The sequence below is a fragment of the Saccopteryx bilineata genome, chromosome X (assembly GCF_036850765.1).
Source record: "Saccopteryx bilineata isolate mSacBil1 chromosome X, mSacBil1_pri_phased_curated, whole genome shotgun sequence".
Lineage (NCBI taxonomy): Eukaryota > Metazoa > Chordata > Mammalia > Chiroptera > Emballonuridae > Saccopteryx > Saccopteryx bilineata.
In genome coordinates, this window is record NC_089502.1 from 1,361,580 (window position 1) to 1,381,123 (window position 19,544).

The 19,544-nt window shown below is 38.0% G+C and overlaps 1 pseudogene; it reads left to right on the forward strand.

Annotated features, from left to right (window-relative positions):
- Window positions 1–346: 346 nt before the first annotated feature.
- Window positions 347–19,544, forward strand: part of LOC136317325 (peptidyl-prolyl cis-trans isomerase A pseudogene) — a 29,340-nt pseudogene continuing 10,142 nt past the window's right edge.

A 19,544-nucleotide genomic window follows, 5' to 3' on the forward strand; every position in this document is an offset into this window, starting at 1 on the left:
TACACTCTGGGTAAGTGAGCAGAAGTAAAAGGAAAGAATATGCTGGGCATGCATAGTTCTTTTGTCCTATTGCACAAACCAGATGGATTGTGGAGAAACTGGCAGTGTTGAACTCCCTCTAATACAAACAAAATTCCAGAAAAATGAAAGATCCCACCAACAATGATTACCAGATAATCTAGATTAAAATTGTGATACTCAATTTTCACTATGATCCAGTTGTTGCCACAGAAAGCTTTTGGAAGTGATTTCCTTCCTTGGAAACTACTAAATAGAGGCAATGACAGAAACTAGAGAGAGGCACTGCAACAGCACAGCACTGATTTGGAGTTGCCCATGCTCAGCCATGGTGAACTGCACTTTTTTCTGGACATTGTTATTGATGCCCTTGTAACACGTCTCCATCAAGCAGTTTTCAAAGTTCCAAAGACAGCAGAAAACTTTAATGCTGTGAGGACTGGGGAAAAAATATTTGGTTGTAGAAGTTACTGCTTTCAAGTAATTACTCCAGGATTTATGTGCCAGAGTGGTGTCTTTGCACGTGATAATTATACAGATGGCAAGGCTACTTATGGGGAGAATTTTGATGAGAATTTCATTCTGAATTTTGATATGACTTGCATCATACAGATCATGGCATCTTTTTATTATTAATTTATTTATTGTGCTTACATAGATTCTAGTGCCTCCCCAAAAGTATCCCCCCCGGTATTCCCAACATCTCCCTGACACCCTCCCAACAGCTTTCTCCCTCTTTCCCTCAGGTTATATTCCATTCCTAGGTTTACATTGTTCCTTGGACTCCTCAAATGAGTGAGGTCATATAATATTTTTCTATCTCTGTTTGGCTTATTTCACTCAACATAATAGTTTCCAGGTCCATCTATCCTTCTGCAAAAGGTAGTATTTCCTTCTTCGTCATAGCCCCATAGTATTTCATTATATATATAGGTACCACAGCTTTTTAATCCACTTGTCCACTGATCGACACTTAGACTGTTTCCAGATCTTCACTATTGTGCACAATGCTGCCATAAACATGGGGGTGCATTTCTTTTTTCAGTCAGTGATATGGTGTCCTTGGAATATATTCCTATAAGTGGGATGGCTGGGTCAAAGGAAAGATCCATTTCTAATTTTTTGAGCAATTTCCATACTGTTTTCCACAGTGACTGCACCAGTCTGCATTCCCACCAGCAGTGCAGGAGGGTTCCCTTTTCTCCACATCCTCACCAGCACTTATTCTGTGTTGTTTTGTTGATGAGCGCCATTCTGATTGGTGTGAGAAGATATCTCATTGTGGTTTTAATTCTCAAATGATTAGTGATGTTGAACATTTTTTCATATGTCTGTTGGCCATCTGTGTGTCCTCTTTGGAGAAGTGTCTATTCATTTCTTTTGCCCATTTTTTTTTAAATTTTATTTTTTTAATGGAGTGACATCAATAAATCACGATACATATATTAAAAGATAAGTCCAGGTTATCTTGTCGTTCAATTATGTTGCATACCCACCACCCAAAGTCAGATTGTCCTCTGTCACCTTCTATCTTGTTTTCTTTGTGCTCCTCCCCACCTCCTATCCCTCTCCCATTACCCCCTCCCCCCCGTAACCACCACACTATTATCAATGTCTTTTATTTTCACTATTATGTCCCACCTACGTATGGAATAATAAAGTTCCTGGTTTTTTCTGATTTTTTTTCCCACCATTTTGCTGTAAATGTTCCGATGTCATCATTTCTTATGGCTGAGTAGTATTCCATAGTGTATATGTGCCACATCTTCTTTATCCAGTCATCTATTGATGGGATTTTTGGTTGTTTCCATGTCCTGGCCACTGTGAACAATGCTGCAATAAACATGGGGCTGCATGTGTCTTTACATATCAATGTTTCTGAGTTTTTGGGGTATATACCCAGTAGAGGGATTGCTGGGTCATAAGGTAGTTCTATTTTCAGTTTTTTGAGGAACCACCATACTTTCTTCCATAATGGTTGTACTACTTTACATTCCCACCAACAGTGTATGAGGGTTCCTTTTTCTCCACAGCCTCTCCAAAATTTGCTATTACCTGTCTTGCTAATAACAGCTAATCGAACAGGTGTGAGGTGGTATCTCATTGCCGTTTTGATTTGCATTTCTCTAATAGCTAAAGAAGATGAGCATCTTTTCATATATCTGTTGGCCATTTGTATTTCTTCCTGGGAGAAGTGTCTATTCATATCCTCTTCCCATTTTTTTATTGGATTGTTTGTTTGTTTGTTGTTGAGTTTTATGAGTTCTTTGTATATTTTGGAAATTAGGCCCTTATCTGAGCTGTTGTTTGAAAATATCATTTCCCATTTAGTTGGCTTTCTGTTTATTTTGTTATCAGTTTCTCTTGCTGAGCAAAAACTTCTTAGTCTGATGTAGTCCCATTCATTAATTTTTGCCTTCACTTCTCTTGCCATTGGAGTCAAATTCATAAAATGCTCTTTAAAACCCAGGTCAATGAGTTCAGTACCTATACATTCTTCTATGTACTTAATTGTTTCAGGTCTTATGTTTAGATCTTTGATCCATTTTGAGTTAATCTTTGTACAGGGGGAGAGACTGTAGTCCAGTTTCATTCTTTTGCATGTGGCTTTCCAGTTTTTCCAGCACCATTTATTGAAGAGGCTTTCTTTTCTCCATTGTGTGTTGTTGGCCCCTTTATCAAAAATTATTTGACTATATATATGTGGTTTTATTTCTGGACTTTCTATTCTGTTCCATTGGTCTGAGTGTCTATTTTTCTGCCAATACCATGCTGTTTTGATTGTCGTGGCCCTACAATATAGTTTGAAGTGAGGTATTGTAATGCCCCCAGCTTCATTCTTTTTCTTTAGGATTACTTTGGCTATTCGGGGTTTTTTATAGTTCCATATAAATCTGATGTTTTTTGCTCTATTTCTTTAAAAAACGTCATTGGAATTTTGATGGGAATTGCATTAAATTTGTATATTGCTTTGGGTAATATAGCCATCTTGATTGCATTTATTCTTCCTAGCCAAGAACAAGGTATATTCTTCCATCTCATTATATCTTTTTCGATTTCCCTTAACAATAGTTTATAGTTTTCATTATATAAGTCCTTTACATTCTTTGTTATGTTTATTCCTAAGTATTTTATTTTTTTTGTTGCAATAGTGAAGGGGATTATTCTTTTGAGTTCCTTCTCAGTTGTTTCATTGTTGGCATATAGAAAGGCTATTGACTTCTGTATGTTAATTTTGTATCCTGTGACCTTACTGTATTGGCTTATTGTTTCTCGTAGTCTTTTTGTGGATTCTTTGGGGTTTTTGATGTATAAAATCATATCATCTGCAAAAAGTGATACCTTTACTTCTTCTTTTCCGATATGGATGCCTTTTATTTCTTTGTCTTGTCTGATTGCTCTGGCTAGAACCTCTAGTACCACATTAAATAGGAGTGGAGAGAGTGGACAACCCTGCCTTGTTCCTGATTTAATGCGGAAAGCCTTCAGTTTAGTGCCATTTAATATGATGTTAGCTGATGGTTTATCATATATGGCCTTTATCATGTTGAGATATTTTCCTTCTATACCCATTTTGTTGAGAGTCTTAAACATAAAATTGTGTTGTATTTTATCGAAAGCCTTTTCTGCATCTATTGATAAGATCATGTGGTTTTTGTTCTTTGTTTTGTTGATATGGTGTATTACGTTAACAGTTTTACGTATGTTGAACCATCCTTGAGATTCTGGGATGAATCCCACTTGATCATGATGTATTATTTTTTTAATATGTTGTTGTATTTGATTTGCTTGTATTTTGTTTAGTATTTTAGCATCTGTATTCATTAGAGATATTGGTCTGTAGTTTTCTTTTTCTGTGCCATCCTTGCCTGGTTTTGGTATGAGGGTTATGTTGGCCTCATAAAATGTGTTTGGAAGTATTGCTTCTTCTTCAATTTTTTGGAAGACTTTGAGTAGAATAGGAACCAAGTCTTCTTTAAATGTTTGATAAAATTCGCTGGTATAGCCGTCAGGTCCTGGACTTTTATTTTTGGGGAGGTTTTTCATGGTTTTTTCTATTTCTTCTCTACTGATAGGTCTGTTTAGGCTTTTTGCTTCTACTTGACTCAGTCTAGGAAGGTTGTATTGTTCTAGGAATTTATGCATTTCTTCTAGGTTGTTGAATTTAGTGGCATAAAGTTTTTCATAGTATTCTACAATAATTCTTTGTATATCTATGGTGTCCGTGGTGATTTCTCCTCTTTCATTTTGGATTTTGTTTATATGAGTTCTTTCTCTTTTTTCCTTGGTAAGTCTTGCCAAGGGTTTGTCAATTTTGTTGATCTTTTCAAAGAACCAGCTCCTTGTTCTATTAACTTTTTCTATAGTTTTTCTGTTATCTAATTCATTTATTTCTGCTCTGATTTTTATTATCTCCTTTCTTTGTCTGGTTTTGGGTTGTCTTTGTTCTTCTTTTTCTAGTTCCATAAGGTGGGAAGTTAAGTGGTTCACTTGGGCTCTCTCTTGTTTGTTCATATATGCCTGAAGTGATATGAACTTCCCTCTTATCACTGCTTTTGCTGCATTCCATAGATTCTGATATGTCGTATTGTCATTTTCATTAGTCTGTATATATCTTTTGATCTCTGCACTTATTTCTTCTTTGACCCATTCATTTTTTAAAAGTATGTTGTTTAGTTTCCACATTTTTGTGGGATTTTTTTCCTCTTTTTTGCAGTTGAATTCTAGTTTCAAGGCTTTATGATCAGAAAATATGCTTGGTGCAACTTCAATTTTTCTGAATTTGCTGATGTTGTTTTTGTGGCCCAACATATGGTCAATTCTTGAGAATGATCCATGTACACTGGAGAAAAATGTATACTCAGTCACTTTGGGATGAAATGTCCTGTAGATGTCTATCATATCCAGGTGCTCTAGTGTTTTGTTTAAGGCCAATATTTCTTTGTTGATTCTCAGTTTGGATGACCGATCTAGAGCCGACAGCGGTGTATTGAGGTCTCCAAGTATGATAGTGTATTTGTCAGTTTTTGTTTTAAGATCAATAAGTAGCTGTCTTATATATTTTGGTGCTCCTTAGTTTGGTGCATATATATATTAAGAATTGTTATGTCTTCTTGATTCAGTGTCCCCTTAGCCATTATGAAATGGCCATTTTTGTCTCTGAGTACTTTTTCTGTCTTGTAGTCAGCATTATCTGATATGAGTATTGCTACACCTGCTGTTTTTTGGATGTTATTTGCTTGGAGTATTGTTTTCCAGCCTTTCACTTTGAATTTGTTTTTATCCTTGTTACTTAGATGAGTTTCCTGTAGGCAGCATACAGTTGGATTTTCTTTTTTAATCCATTCTGCTACTCTGTGCCTTTTTATTGGTGAGTTTAATCTGTTTACATTTATTGTAATTATTGATACTTGTGAGTTCCCTATTGCCATTTTATATCTTGCTTTCTGTTAGATTTGTGTCTTCTTTGATTCTTCTCTTTCGTTTTTCTATCTTTCGTTTTTATTTGGTTGTATTCCATACATCATTCCTCTGTTGCTATCTTTTTTATCTCATCTGCTTCTGTGGTGGTTTTTTCAATGGTGGTTACCTTTGAGTAATGAAAAGGGTCCCTACCCTGTTCATTGTAGCGAACTATTTTGTGAGTACTTTTGCACTCCATCGTCCTTTGCTACTGTTATTCTCCATCTTCTCCCCCTCTTTCTTTTTGTTGTTGTCACAGTTTAAATTTGGTTTTATTGTGTACTTCTTGGAGCTTTTACTGGTGGCTCTGTTTTTTTTTTTTTTTTTTTTTTTGTTCTTTGTATCTGATTGGAGAACCCCCTTTAGTAATTCCTGGAGTGGGGGTTTTCTGATGATAAATTCCTTCATCTTTTCTGTATGTGTGAATGTTTTTATTTCCCCTTCATATTTGAAGGATAGCTTTGATGGGTATAGTATTCGTGCTGAAAGTTCCTCTCTTTCAGGACTTTAAATATTGGGGTCCACTCTCTTCTAGCTTGTAGAGTTTCTGCTGAGAAATCTGAAGATAATCTAATGGGCCTTCCTTTATATGTTGTATTCTTCTTTTCTCTGGCTGCCTTGAGAATTTTTTCTTTGCTGTTGGTTTGTGTCAGTTTCATTATGATATGCCTTGGAATAGGTTTGTTGGGGTTAAGAAAACTTGGAGTTCTGTTTGCTTCTTGAACTTGAGGCTTTAGTTCTTTCCACAGACTTGTGAAGTTCTCATCTATTATTTGTTTGAGTATGTTCCCCATTCCATTTTTTCTCTATTCTCCCTCTGATATACCTATTATTCTTATAATATTCTTTTTGATGGAGTCAGATAATTCTTGTAGGGCTATCTCAATTTTTTTAATTTTTGAGTCTCTTTCTTCTTCTCTCTGTTGTGCCTCAAGTTGCTTGTCTTCTATTTCACTAATTCTCTCTTCTATATGACCTGTTCTATTAGTTAAGCTTGTTACTTCGTTTTTCAGCTCGTGAATTGAGTTTTTCATCTCTGTTTGATTTGTTTTTATAGTTTCAATTTCCTTGGACATATATTCTTTGTGTTCATTGAGTTGTTTTCTGAGCTCCCTAAATTGCCTTTCTGTGTTTTCTTGTATATCTCGGAGGATTTTTAGGATTTCTATCTTGAATTCTCTGTCATTTAGCTCCAAGGTTTCCAATATATTAAATTTTTTCTCCATAGATTTTTCCTCATCTAGCTGTGTTACGTCTCTTTCTTTTGTATCCACGATATTCAATTTTCTCTTCCTTAATGGCATCTGAGGGTGGTTTTGTTGATAGTATTAATGAGATTTAATAAAGAATAAAAAGTTAAAAAAATAACAAAATAAAAAAAATAAAAAATCAAAAAAAGTTGTTTTTTTTTAAAAAAAATTAATAATGAAATAAAGAAAAATAAAATAAAATAAAAATTTTTAAAAAAGGAAATTATACTCCCCCTCCTTTTTTCCTCTCCTCTCCTCTCCTCTCCCCTCTTTCTTGAGAAAATCTTTTGGTGAACTGTGAATTATAACAAACAATGCCTGTGACGGAGGGCCTGAATTGGGGAAAAGTAATAAAGGGGCAAAAAAAAAAAAGAAAAAAAGAAAAAAGAAAAAAAAAAGAGTGTATGGACCCACAAAAAGCAAATAAGGAAAAAATTTGGGTCAAGAATAAAATGATTTGCTTTTAGGTGTTGGTTGTCTAAGAGTTGTGATGAGAGGAATAAGAGGAAAATGGAAAAATGGGGGGACAAATTAAAAAATTACTATTGTATTTAGTGGAACAAGAACTAGATAATATGGAGAGCCAGGGATGGGAGCACTGCTAGTGAGTTAAAAAGGTGAAGTAAAAGCCCCCGAAAATGCCACAAACATAAGTTTGAATCCCAGATAAGATAATTTGTTTGTTATTGAGGTTTGAATGAGAGGAGATGTAAATTGAAAGGAAGAAACTAATATAGAGGGAGAAAAGAAAGAGAGAGAGAGAAAAAAAAGAGGGAACCACTAAAAGAAGAAAAAAGAAAGGAGAGAGAGTTAAGGGTTTTGGAGTGCAACTCTCATAGAAAGAAAGGAAGAGAAAAGATAATGGGAAATGTAACACTTATGGGTAGTGTAGTTCAAGGAGAGGAGAGAGTAAGACCGGCAGAGAGTTAATCGGCCAAATTGGAGGAGGAAAAAAAAGTATGAAGAATGACGATAAGAGAAACAAACGAACAAATATAATAAAATGGGATAGGTTATAAAGTCTGCAGATTATTCTTGATTTTGAGAGGTTATCTTCTTGCTTTTTCTTTTCTCTCCCTCTTCCTGGTCGGTGACTCTGTACCCCGGGTTCTGCCCCTTTGGCCTGCTCAGGTAGAGGTTTGCAGTTGATAAGTCTCTATGGCAATGTCATGTATTATGCTTTAGTCTCGTTGGCAGTCGAGGCTCATTAGCATTTATAGGCTCTGACAGTGAGAGAGTCCGTGTTCCTGGAGCCTTTCTCCTAGTCTTTCCTTCCTCAATTAGTTACCTGATAATCCAGCTATGGGGTTGCTGCTGCCTCTGCCTGGATAGTAAGAGGCTCAAAGAGCTGGCAACTCCCCACTCTATTTCCACTCCGCACAGCGCTCTGGGTAAGGCTCAGTCAGTCAGAGCTGCTAGCATAATCAGGCGGGCTTTCCGCCCACTCAAAGACCTCTGGCTCTGTCACTCTATCCAGTAACACAGGCCGGCGCCCACTTCTGGGGCGCTTGGAGGAAACTGTCACTCACTGTCTGCGACCAGGATATCCGGCCAGCAGTATCATGCTCTGAGTGAAACCCCCAACCGCAGGGAAAAGTTGCAGCGTTGGAATTGAGTCTCGCTCCATCCCCGTGCGCGGCTTTTGCAAGGCGCTGGGGCGGCCCGAGATTCCGCTTTGGCCCACACTAAGGCCCCTGACTCTGCCCCTCTGTGCGATAACACGGGCGCGCACTGCCAAGGCACTCAGAGGAATCTCTCATTCACTATCTGCGCGCGCGTACCAGGATATGAGGCCGGCCGCGTTTCCCTCTGAGTGAATCCCCCTCCAGCACGGAAAATCTCCACCGTTGGAATTAGTTCTCACTCCCTCCTATGTGTGGCTTTCCCAGGGCACTGGGGCTGCCCAGAGACTCTGCCCTCGGCCCGTAGAAAGGCCTCTGACCCTGCCTCTCCATGGGGCAACACGGGCACCCACTCTCGGGGCCTAGGAAGAAATCTCTCGCCCACTAACTGCGCGCACGCCGACCAGGAGACCAGGTAAAATGGCCACTCTGCTTGTCTTTCTTTGTTTGGGTTTGGCGCGAGTGTTAGCTTGTATTACCCGGGTTGCCACAGGATCAGTTTTTCCTCGGCTTGGATCTCTGTGACACAGCCTGATTCGGCCGTTTGTGCCGCGGCCTGGATCTATTCACCCTCTTTGCCCGCCTCAGTTTCTATATTCACAGTTACCAGAGAAAGCCGCCCTGTTTAGGTTAGTGAGGAAGGCGGAGCATTTCTTACTCCCTATTTCCTTCGGGGTTTGGTTATATATTTAGCCAATTTTTCACTCGACCATACCTTTAGGTGTATTGCACAGCATCTGGAGGCTCCAAGTATAGGTTTTTCTGTTTCTGATTGAAGATCTTGTTGAGTTTTGGGGGAGATTTATCGGTATCGCTTCCTACCCCGCCATTGCTCTGACGTCATCTCCGAGCATTTTTTTCATATGCCTATTGGCCATCTGTATATCCTTTTTGGAGAAGTGTCTATTCATTTCTTTTGTCCATTTTTGGATTGGATTTTTTGTCTTTCTGGTGTTGAGATTTACAAGTTCTTTATAAATTTTGGTTATTAACCCCTTATCAGACATACTGTCAAATATGTTCAGCCATTGTGTAGTTTGTCTTTTTATTCTGTTCTTATTGTCTTAGGCTGTGCAAAAGCTTTTTAGTTTGATATAGACCCATTTATTCATCCTGTCTTTTATTTCCCTTGCCCGTGGAGATGAATCGGCAAATATATTGCTCCGACAGATGTCCGAGAGCTTACTGCCTATGTTTTCTTCTAAGATGCTTATGGTTTCTCACCTTACATTTAAGTCTTTTATCCATTTTGAGTTTATTTTTGTGAATGCTGTAAGTTGGTGGTCTAGTTTCATTTTTTTGCAGGTTGCTGTCCAATTATCCCAACACCATTTGTTAAAGAGGCTGTCTTTACTCCATTGTATTTCCTTACCTCCTTTGTCAAATATCAATTGTCCATAGAACTGTGGGTTTATTTCTGGGTTCTCCATTCTGTTTCATTGATCTATGTGCCTGTTCTTATGCCAGTACCAGGCTGTTTTGAGTACAATGTCCTTGTAGTATAGCTTGATATCAGGAAGTGTGATACCTCCCCCTTATTCTTCCTTTTCAAGATTGCTGAGGCTATTCGTGTTCTCTTTTGGTTCCATATAAATTTTTAGAATATGTGATCTATATCTTTAAAGTGTTTCATTGGTATTTTAATTGGTATTGCATTGAATTTATAAATTACTTTGGGTAATATAGACATTTTAATGATGTTTATTCTTCTTAACCATGAGCATGGTATATGCTTCCACTAGTTAGTATCTTCCTTGGTTTCTTTTATCAATGTTTCATAATTTTCCAAGTACAAGTGTTTAGTCTCTTTGCTTAACTGTACTCCTAGGTACTTTATTTTTTTGATTGTAATAGTGAAGGGGATTGTTTCCTTAATTTCTCTTTCTGACTGTTCATTGTTGGTGTATAAAAATGTTTCTGATTTCTGAGTATTAATTTTATATCCTGCCACCTTACTGAATTCATTTATCAGGTCCAGGAGTTTTTTGACTGAGACTTTAGGATTTTTGATATACAATATTATATCATCTGCAAATAATAATAGCTTTACTTCTTCTTTTCCAACTTGAATGCTTTTTATTTTTTCTTCTTGTCTGATTGCTGTGGCGAAGACTTCCAGGACTATGTTGAATAAGAGTGGTGAAAGGCGGCACCCCTGCCTTGTTCCTGATATTAAGGGGATTGCTTTTAATTTTTGTCCATTGAGTATGATGTTGCCTGTGGGTTTCTCATAGATGGCTTTTATCATGTTGAGGTATGTTTCCTGTATTCCCACTTTGCTGAGAGTTTTGATCATGAATGCATGCTGGATTTTATCAAATGCTTTTTCTGCATCTATTGAAATTATCATGTGGTTTTTCTCCTTCCTTTCATTTATGTGATGAATAACATTGATAGATTTGCGAATCTTGTACCAGCCTTGCCTCCTCAGAATAAATCCCACTTGATCATGGTGTATGATTTTTTTTCATATATTGTTGGATCTGGTTTGTTAATATTTTGTTGAGGATTTTAGCATCTAAATTCATCAGGGATATTGGCCTATAATTTTCTTTTTTTGTGTTGTCTTTGCCTGGTTTTGGAATCAGAATTATGCTCGCCTCATAAAAGGAGTTTGGAAGTCTTCCTTCCTCTTGAATTTTTAAAAATAGATTGAGAAGGATAGGAGTTAGTTCCTCTTTGAATAGTTGGTAGAATTCACTTGTGAAGCCATCTGGTCCAGGACTTTTCTTTGTTGGGTGTTTTTGATAATTGTTTTGATCTCATTTGTTGTAATTGGTCTATTTAGGTTTTCTGATTCTCCCAGGCTGACTTTTTGAAGATTGTATGTTTCAAGGAATTTTTCCATTTCATCTAGGTTGTCTAGTTTTTTGGCATACAGAACTCATAGTATTTTCTTACAATCTTTTGTATTTCTGTTGTGACAGGTGTTATTTCTACCCTCTCATTTCTAATTTTATTTATTTGAGTCCTCTCTCTCTTTTTCTTGGTGAGTCTGGTTAAAGGTTCATCAATCTTGTTTACCTTTTCAAAAAACCAGCTCCTAGTTTCATTGATCCTCTATATTGTTTCTTTAGTCTCTATGTCATTTATTTCTGCTCTGATCTTTATTATTTCCTTCCTTCTACTACATTTGGGCTTTACTTGCTGTTCTTTTTCTAATTCTTTTAGATGCAGGGTTAAGTTGTTTATTTGAGCTTTTTCTAGCTTCTTAAAGTGTGCCTGTAGTGCTAGGAACTTTCCTCTCAGGACTGCTTTTGCTGTGTCCCATAAATTTTGAGTTGTTGTATGCTCATTATCATTCGTTTCTAGGAATTTTTTATTTCTTCTCTGACCTCATTCTTATCCATTCATTATTTAACAACTTGCTATTTAGTTTTCATGTGTTTGAGAATTTTTGAGCTTTTCTGTTGTGGTTGATTGATTTCTAGTTTCATTCCATTGTGATCAGAGAAAGTGTTTGATATGATTTCAATCTTCTTAAATTTGTTGAGACCACTTTTGTGCCCTAACATGTGGTCTATCCTAGAGAATGTACCAAGAGCACTTGAAAAAAATATATATTCTGCTGCTTTAAGGTGAAAGGTTATGTAGATATCTATTAAATCGAGTTGATCTAGTGTGTCCTTTAAGTCTGCTGTTTCTTTGTTAATTTTCTTTCTTGAGGATCTATCTAGTGATGTTGGTGGGATATTAAAATCCTCTACTATTATAGTGTTGTTGCTGATCTCGCTCTTTATATTCATCAAAGCCTGCTTTATATATTTACGTGCTTCTATATTAGGTGCATAGATACTTATAATTGTTATATTGTAGATACTTATATACTTATAATTGTTGGATTGCTCCCTTTATCATTATGTATTGGCCTTCTTTATCTCTTACTATATTCTTTGTTTTAAAGTCCATTTTGTCTGATACAAGTATTGCTACCGCAGCTTTTTTTTTTCATTTCCATTTGCATGAAATGTTTTTTTCCATCCTTTTACCTTCAAACTATGTGCATCTTTTGTTTTAAGGTGTGTCTCTTCTAGACAGCATATGTACAGGTCCTGTTTTCTTATCCATGCAGCTATCTTATATCTTTTGATTGGATCATTTAATCCATTTAAATTTAAGGTTATTATTATTTTTTTATATATATATAAATAAATTTTTATTTTAATGGGGTGACATCAATAAATCAGGGTACATACATTCAAAGAAAACATTTCCAGGTTATCTTGTCATTTAGTTATGTTGCATACCCATCACCCAAAGAGAGATCGTCCTCTGCCACCCTTCATCCAGTTCTCTCTGTACCCCTCCCCCTCCCCTCCCCCTCTCCCTCCTTCCCTCCCCCCAACCCCCATAGCCACCACACTCCTGTTCATGCCTCTCAGTCTCGCTTTTATGTCCCACTAATGTATGGAATCCTGCAGTTCCTGTTTTTTTCTGATTCGCTTATTTCACTCCGCACAATGCTACCAAGACTCCACCATTCCACAATAAGTGATCCAATGTCACCATTTCTCCTAGCTGAATAATATACCATGGTGTATATGTGCCCCATCTTCTTCATCTAGTCCTCTATTTTTTTTACAGTGATTAAAAGCCTTTAAGCAAACTCTTGGCCAATACAGCAAGAATCCATAAATGAGTAGTGTCCTTAACATGTTCCCCAAGTCCAAGTTGGCCCCATCACCATGCCAAATCCCTGAAAAATGCAACCCAACCACAGTTCAGTCTGTTAGGAGCTGTCACAGGGAGCAGGAATCCAGGAAAGTTCCCCACAGGAAAAGTCCGCATGGCACTGGAATTGTTGTCACCATTCTATACTTTGCAGCTCATGTCCAAGTCCCAATGACCACTGCTTCTAGCTGGTAATGATTCAGGTAGACTGGAAAAAGCCATTTGCAGCATGCATGGATATGGAGCTTCTGTTCTCCTCTGCCTGGAGAGTTGAGACCAGGTTGCTTTTCCCTGGAGCTCTGTGACTATGGCCTGGTAAAGAGAACCTTGGGATACACTAAGCTGGGTGGCAAAGGTAAATTCATAATACAAGTTGGCAAAAGGAGGAAAGAGAGCTCTAAATTAAGAGTAGGTCCCAGCCTGAAATATGAGTGGGGCATTGAGGTAGGAGGAATAAAGGAAACACTATATATTAAGCAAAGCAGCAGAAAATAGGACTATCAACACCCACAACAGAGATCTTTGAGGGAAGAATAAAGAACCTGACTATTCAGGCAAGACATAGTTAAGTGGCCCTTGTGCAAATGAGATCAGTTTACCTGCTTCTTGGAAGAAATACCCTAGGCTCGTCCACAGTTTCGTAGATGCGGTCGACGGCCCTGGGCACCTTCAGCCTTCAGTGGCAAACCCCAGCATTCTGGGCAAGGTTAGGTCATAGGTGTCTGGAGCAGGGCTGGAAGAGACTGAACCCTCCCTTAGAGGAGTGAGGGGGAAGCCCACCTTCCAGTGTCCCTGTTTCCTCACAGCAGAGGTGTGTAAGCCTGGCAGGCTTTAGCTCAATGACCTTCCTTTCCACTATTGAAGCAGGACCCAGATGGCATCCTATGAGACCCCTTTGGGGTGCTGGAGCCTTTAAGGGTGTATCCTAAAAGCTGGTAGTTCCCCCTGATCTCTATTGGGCTTTTTCTGCCTCTAGGTATCTTAAAAGCCATTCTCAGAAGATCTCGCTGAGGGGTTTGAGGATCCCCATCCGCCTATATAAATCTTTTCCATATATCTGGAGCTATTTGGAAAAAAGACAGAACAGTGTTATTAGCTAGATCTAATAAAGAAGGTAGATTTGGTGTCTCCTGTTCATCAGCTTTCAAAAGAAATGTAAATTTTTTTTTAAGTAAAAAGCATGATATGGTAGACCCGTCGGAGTCATTGGCCTGGTGTGCAGGATTCCCGGGTTCGATTCCCGGCCAGAGCACACAGGAGAAGCACCCATCTACCTCTCCACACCTCCCCATCTCCCCACTCCCGGTCCCTCTCCTCCCGCCCACAGCCAAGGCTCCACCGGAGCAAATCCACCCTGGGCACTAAGGATGGCCCCATGGCCTCTGCCCCAGTTGCTAGAATGACTCCGGTTGCAACAGAGCAACATCCCAGATGGGCAGAGCATTCCCCCCGGTAGGCATGCCAGGTGGATCCCAGTCAGGCGCATGTAGGATTCTGTCTGCTTGCCTCCGCATCCCCATCCTCAGAAATATACAAAAAATAAATAAATAAAAGAAAAAATACAAAAAAAAAAGAAAAAAAAAGGGGGGGGGGCATTCCCTTGTGCTAAAGCACCAGGAAGCCTGGAGTGAGCTTGAGTATGTCCTATGAAACATGGAGCTCTATGTTTACATATAAGTCTTTGAAGAAGGAGGAACTGCTGAAATAGTTTGTCAGCATTTGTCCCTAAGACAGCAGTCTTTATAGTGGGAACACCATACGTAAATATTTGCTGTCTGTCTATAGATTAAGGGGGGAATATGGCCAATGCTGAAAAGCCATGATCTTTGTGCCCCTCCCCTCCCCCAACCCCCTCCCTATCCTTCCCCCACCCTGTAACCCCAACACTGTTGTTCATGTCTCTGAGTCTCATCTTTATGTCCCACCTATGTGTGGAAACATATAGTTCTTAGTTTTTTCTGATTTACTTGTTTCACTCAGTATAATGTTATGAAGGCCCATCCATGTTGTTGTAAAAGATCCTATGTCATCATTTCTTATGGCTGAGTAGTATTCCATAGTATATATATACCAAAGCTTTTTAATCCACTCATCCTCTGATGGACACTTGGGCTGTTTCCAAATCTTTGCTATTGTGAACAATGCTGCCATAAACATGGGGGTGCATTTCTTCTTTTCAAACAGTGCTATGGTGTTCTTGGGGTATATTCCTAACAGTGGTATAGCTGGGTCAAAAGGCAGTTCGATTTTTAATTTCTTGAGGTATCTCCATACTGTTTTCCACAGTGGCTGCACCAGTCTGCATTCCCACCAGCAGTGCAGGAGGGTTCCCTTTTCTCCACATCCTCGCCAGCACTTATTCTGTGTTGTTTTATTGATGAGCGCCATTCTGACTGGTGTGAGGTGATATCTCATTGTGGTTTTAATTTGCATTTCTCTAATCATTGATGATGTTGAACATTTTTTCATATGCCTATTGGCCATCTGTGTGTCCTCTTTGGAGAAATGTCTATTCATTTCTTTTGCCCATTTTTGGATTGGATTGTTTGTCTTCCTGGTATTAAGTTTTACAAGTTCTTTATAAATTTTGGTTATTAACCCCTTATCAGACGCTATGTCAAATATATTCTCCCATTGTGTAGTTTGTCTTTTTATTCTGTTCTTATTGTCTTTAGCTGTGCAGAAGCTTTTTAGTTTGATAAAGTCCCATTTGTTTATCCTGTCTTTTATTTCACTTGCTTGTGGAGACAAATCAGCAAATATATTGCTGCGAGAGATGTCAGAGAGCTTACTGCCTATGTTTTCTTCTAAAATGCTTATGGTTTCATGGCTTACATTCAAGTCTTTTATCCATTTTGAGTTTATTTTTGTGAGTGGTGTAAGTTGGTGGTCTAGTTTCATTTTTTTGCAGGTAGCTGTCCAGTTTTCCCAACACCATTTGTTGAAGAGGCTGTCTTTACTCCATTGTATTGTGTTACCTCCTTTGTCAAATATCAGTTGTCCATAGAGCTGTGGGTTTATTTCTGAGTTCTTAGTTCTGTTCCATTGATCTTTGTGCCTGTTCTTATGCCAGTACCATGCTGTTTTGAGTACAATGGCCTTATAATATAACTTGATATCTGGAAGTGTGATACCTCCCGCTTTTTTCTTCCTTTTCAGGATTGGTGAGGCTATTCATGTTCTTTTTTGGTTCCATATAAATTTTTGGAATATGTGTTCTATGTCTTTGAAGTAAGTTATTGGTATTTTCATTGGTATTGCATTGAATTTATAAATTGCTTTGGGTAATATAGACATTTTAATGATGTTTATTCTTCCTAACCATGAGCACGGTATATGCCTCCACTTATTCGTATCTTCCCTGATTTCTTTTATCAATGTTTTATAATTTTCTGAGTACAAGTCTTTAATCTCCTTGGTTAGATTTATTCCTAGGTACTTTATTTTTTTGGTTGCAATGGTAAAGGGGATTGATTCCCTGATTTCTCTTTCTGACAGTTCATTATTAGTGTATAAAAATGCCTCTGATTTCTGAGTATTGATTTTATATCCTGCCACTTTGCTGAATTCTTTTATCAGGTCTAGTAGTTTTTTGACTGAAACTTTAGGGTTTTCTATATACAATATGTCATCTGCAAATAATGATAGTTTTACTTCTTCTTTTCCAATTTGGATGCCTTTTATTTCTTTTTCTTGTCTGATTGCTGTGGCGAGGACTTCCAGAACTATGTTGAATAAGAGTGGTGAAAGGGGGCAACCCTGCCTTGTTCCTGATCTTAAGGGGATAGCTTTTAATTTTTGCCCATTGAGTATGATGTTGGCTGTGGGTTTGTCATAGATGGCCTTTATCATGTTGAGGTATGTTCCCTGTATTCCCACTTTGCTGAGAGTTTTGATCATGAATGAGTGCTGGACTTTATCAAATGCTTTTTCTGCATCTATTGAAATTATCATGTGGTTTTTCTCCTTTCTTTTGTTTATGTGATGAATCACATTGATTGATTTGCGAATATTGTACCAGCCTTGCCTCCCAAGAATAAATCCTACTTGATCATGGTGTATGATTTTTTCCATATATTGCTGGATCCGGTTTGCTAATATTTTATTGAGGATTTTTGCATCTAAGTTCATCAGGGATATTGGCCTATAATTTTCTTTTTTTGTGTTGTCTTTGCCTGGTTTTGGAATCAGAATTATACTCGCCTCATAAAAGGAGTTTGGAAGTCTTCTTTCCTCTTGAATTTTTTGAAATAGCTTGAGAAGGATACGAGTTAGTTCTTCTTTGAATATTTGGTAGAATTCACTTGTGAAGCCATCAGGCCCAGGACTTTTCTTTTTTGGGAGTTTTTTGATAGCTGTTTCAATCTCATTTGTTGTAATTGGTCTGTTTAGGTTTTCTGATTCTTCCAGATTGATTTTTGGAAGATTATATGATTCAAGGAATTTGTCCATTTCATCTAGGTTGTCTAGTTTTTTGGCGTACAGTTCTTCATAGTATTTTCTTACAATATTTTGTATTTCTGTTGTGTCAGTTGTTATTTCTCCACTCTCGTTTCTAATTTTATTTGAGTCCTCTCTCTTTTTTTCTTGGTGAGTCTTGTTAAAGTTTCATCGATCTTGTTTACCTTTTCAAAGAACCAGCTCCTGGTTTTATTGATCCTCTGTATTGTTTCTTTAGCCTTTATGTCAGTTATTTCTGCTCTGATCTTTATTATTTCCTTCCTTCTACTAGCTCTGGGCTTTACTTGCTGTTCTTTTTCTAGTTCTTTTAGATGCAGGGTTAAGTTGTTAATTTGAGCTTTTTCTAGATTCTTGAGGTATGCCTGTAATGCTATAAACTTCCCTCTCAGGACTGCTTTTGCTGTGTCCCATAAATTTTGAGTTGATGTATGCTCATTATCGTTTGTTTCTAGGAATTTTTAAATTTCTTCTTTGATCTCAATGTTAACCCATTCATTGTTAATAACGTGCTATTTAGTTTCCAAGTGTTTGAATGTTTTTCAATTTTTCTATTGTGTTTGATTTCTAGTTTAATGCCATTGTGATCAGAGAAAGTGTTCGATATGATTTCAGTCTTCTTAAATTTGTTGAGCCTGCTTTTGTGCCCTAACATGTGGTCTATTCTAGAGAATGTCCCATGGGCGCTTGAAAAGAATGTATATTCTGCTCTTTTAGGGTGAAAAGTTCTGAAGATATCTATTAAATCGAGTTCATCTAATATGTCCTTTAAGTCTGCTGTTTCTTTGTTAATTTTCTTTCTTGAGGACCTATCTAATGATGTTAATGGGGTATTAAAATCTCCTACTATTATAGTATTGCTGTTGATCTCGCCCTTTAAGTCTATCAAAGTCTGCTTTATATATTTAGCTGCTCCTATATTAGGTGCGTAGATATTTATAATGGTTACATCTTCTTTTTGTTTTTTTTTGTTTTTTTTTTTTTTTTTTCATTTTTCTGAAGCTGGAAACAGGGAGAGACAGTCAGACAGACTCCCGCATGCGCCCGACCGGGATCCACCCGGCCCGCCCACCAGGGGCGGTGCTCTGCCCCCCAGGGGGCGATGCTCTGCCCATCCTGGGCGTCGCCATATTGCGACCAGAGCCACTCTAGCGCCTGAGGCAGAGGCCACAGAGCCATGCCCAGCGCCCGGGCCATCTCTGCTCCAATGGAGCCTTGGCTGCGGGAGGGGAAGAGAGAGACAGAGAGGAAAGCGTGCGGAGGGGTGGAGAAGCAAATGGGCGCTTCTCCTGTGTGTCCTGGCCGGGAATCGAACCCCGGGTCCTCCGCACGCTAGGCCGACGCTCTACCGCTGAGCCAACCGGCCAGGGCCTACATCTTCTTTTTGTATTGCTCCCTTTATCATTATGTAGTGACCTTCTATATCTCTAACTATGGTCTTTGTTCTAAAGTCCATTTTGTCTGATATAAGTATTGCTACCCCAGCTTTTTTTTTCATTTCCATTTGCGTGAAATATTTTTTTCCATCCTTTTATCTTCAGTCTGTGTGCATCTTTTGATTTAAGGTGTGTCTCTTGTAGACAGCATATGTATGGGTCCTGTTTTCTTATCCACGCAGCTACCCTATGTCTCTTGATCGGATCATTTAATCCATTAACATTTAAGGTTATTACTGATATGTAATTGTTTATTGCCATTTTTTTTTCTTTAAAACTGTTTTTCTCTTTTGCTATATTATTTTTTTCCTTTGATCTGTTTACAACAGGTCCCTTAGCATTTCTTGCAGTCTTGGTTTGGTTGTAGTGAAATCCTTTAGTTTTTTTTTGTTTGTAAAGCTTTTTATTTCTCCTTCAATTTTAAATGATAGCCTTGCTGGATAAAGTAGTCTTGGTTGTAGGTTCTTGTTCTGCATTACTTTGAATATTTCTTGCCATTCCCTTCTGGCCTCAAGTGTTTCTGTTGAGAAGTCAGAAGTCATCCTTATGGGGGCTCCTTTGTAGGTGATTATCTTTTTTTCTCTAGCAGCTTTTAATATTTTCTCTTTATCTTTTAGCTTTGGTAA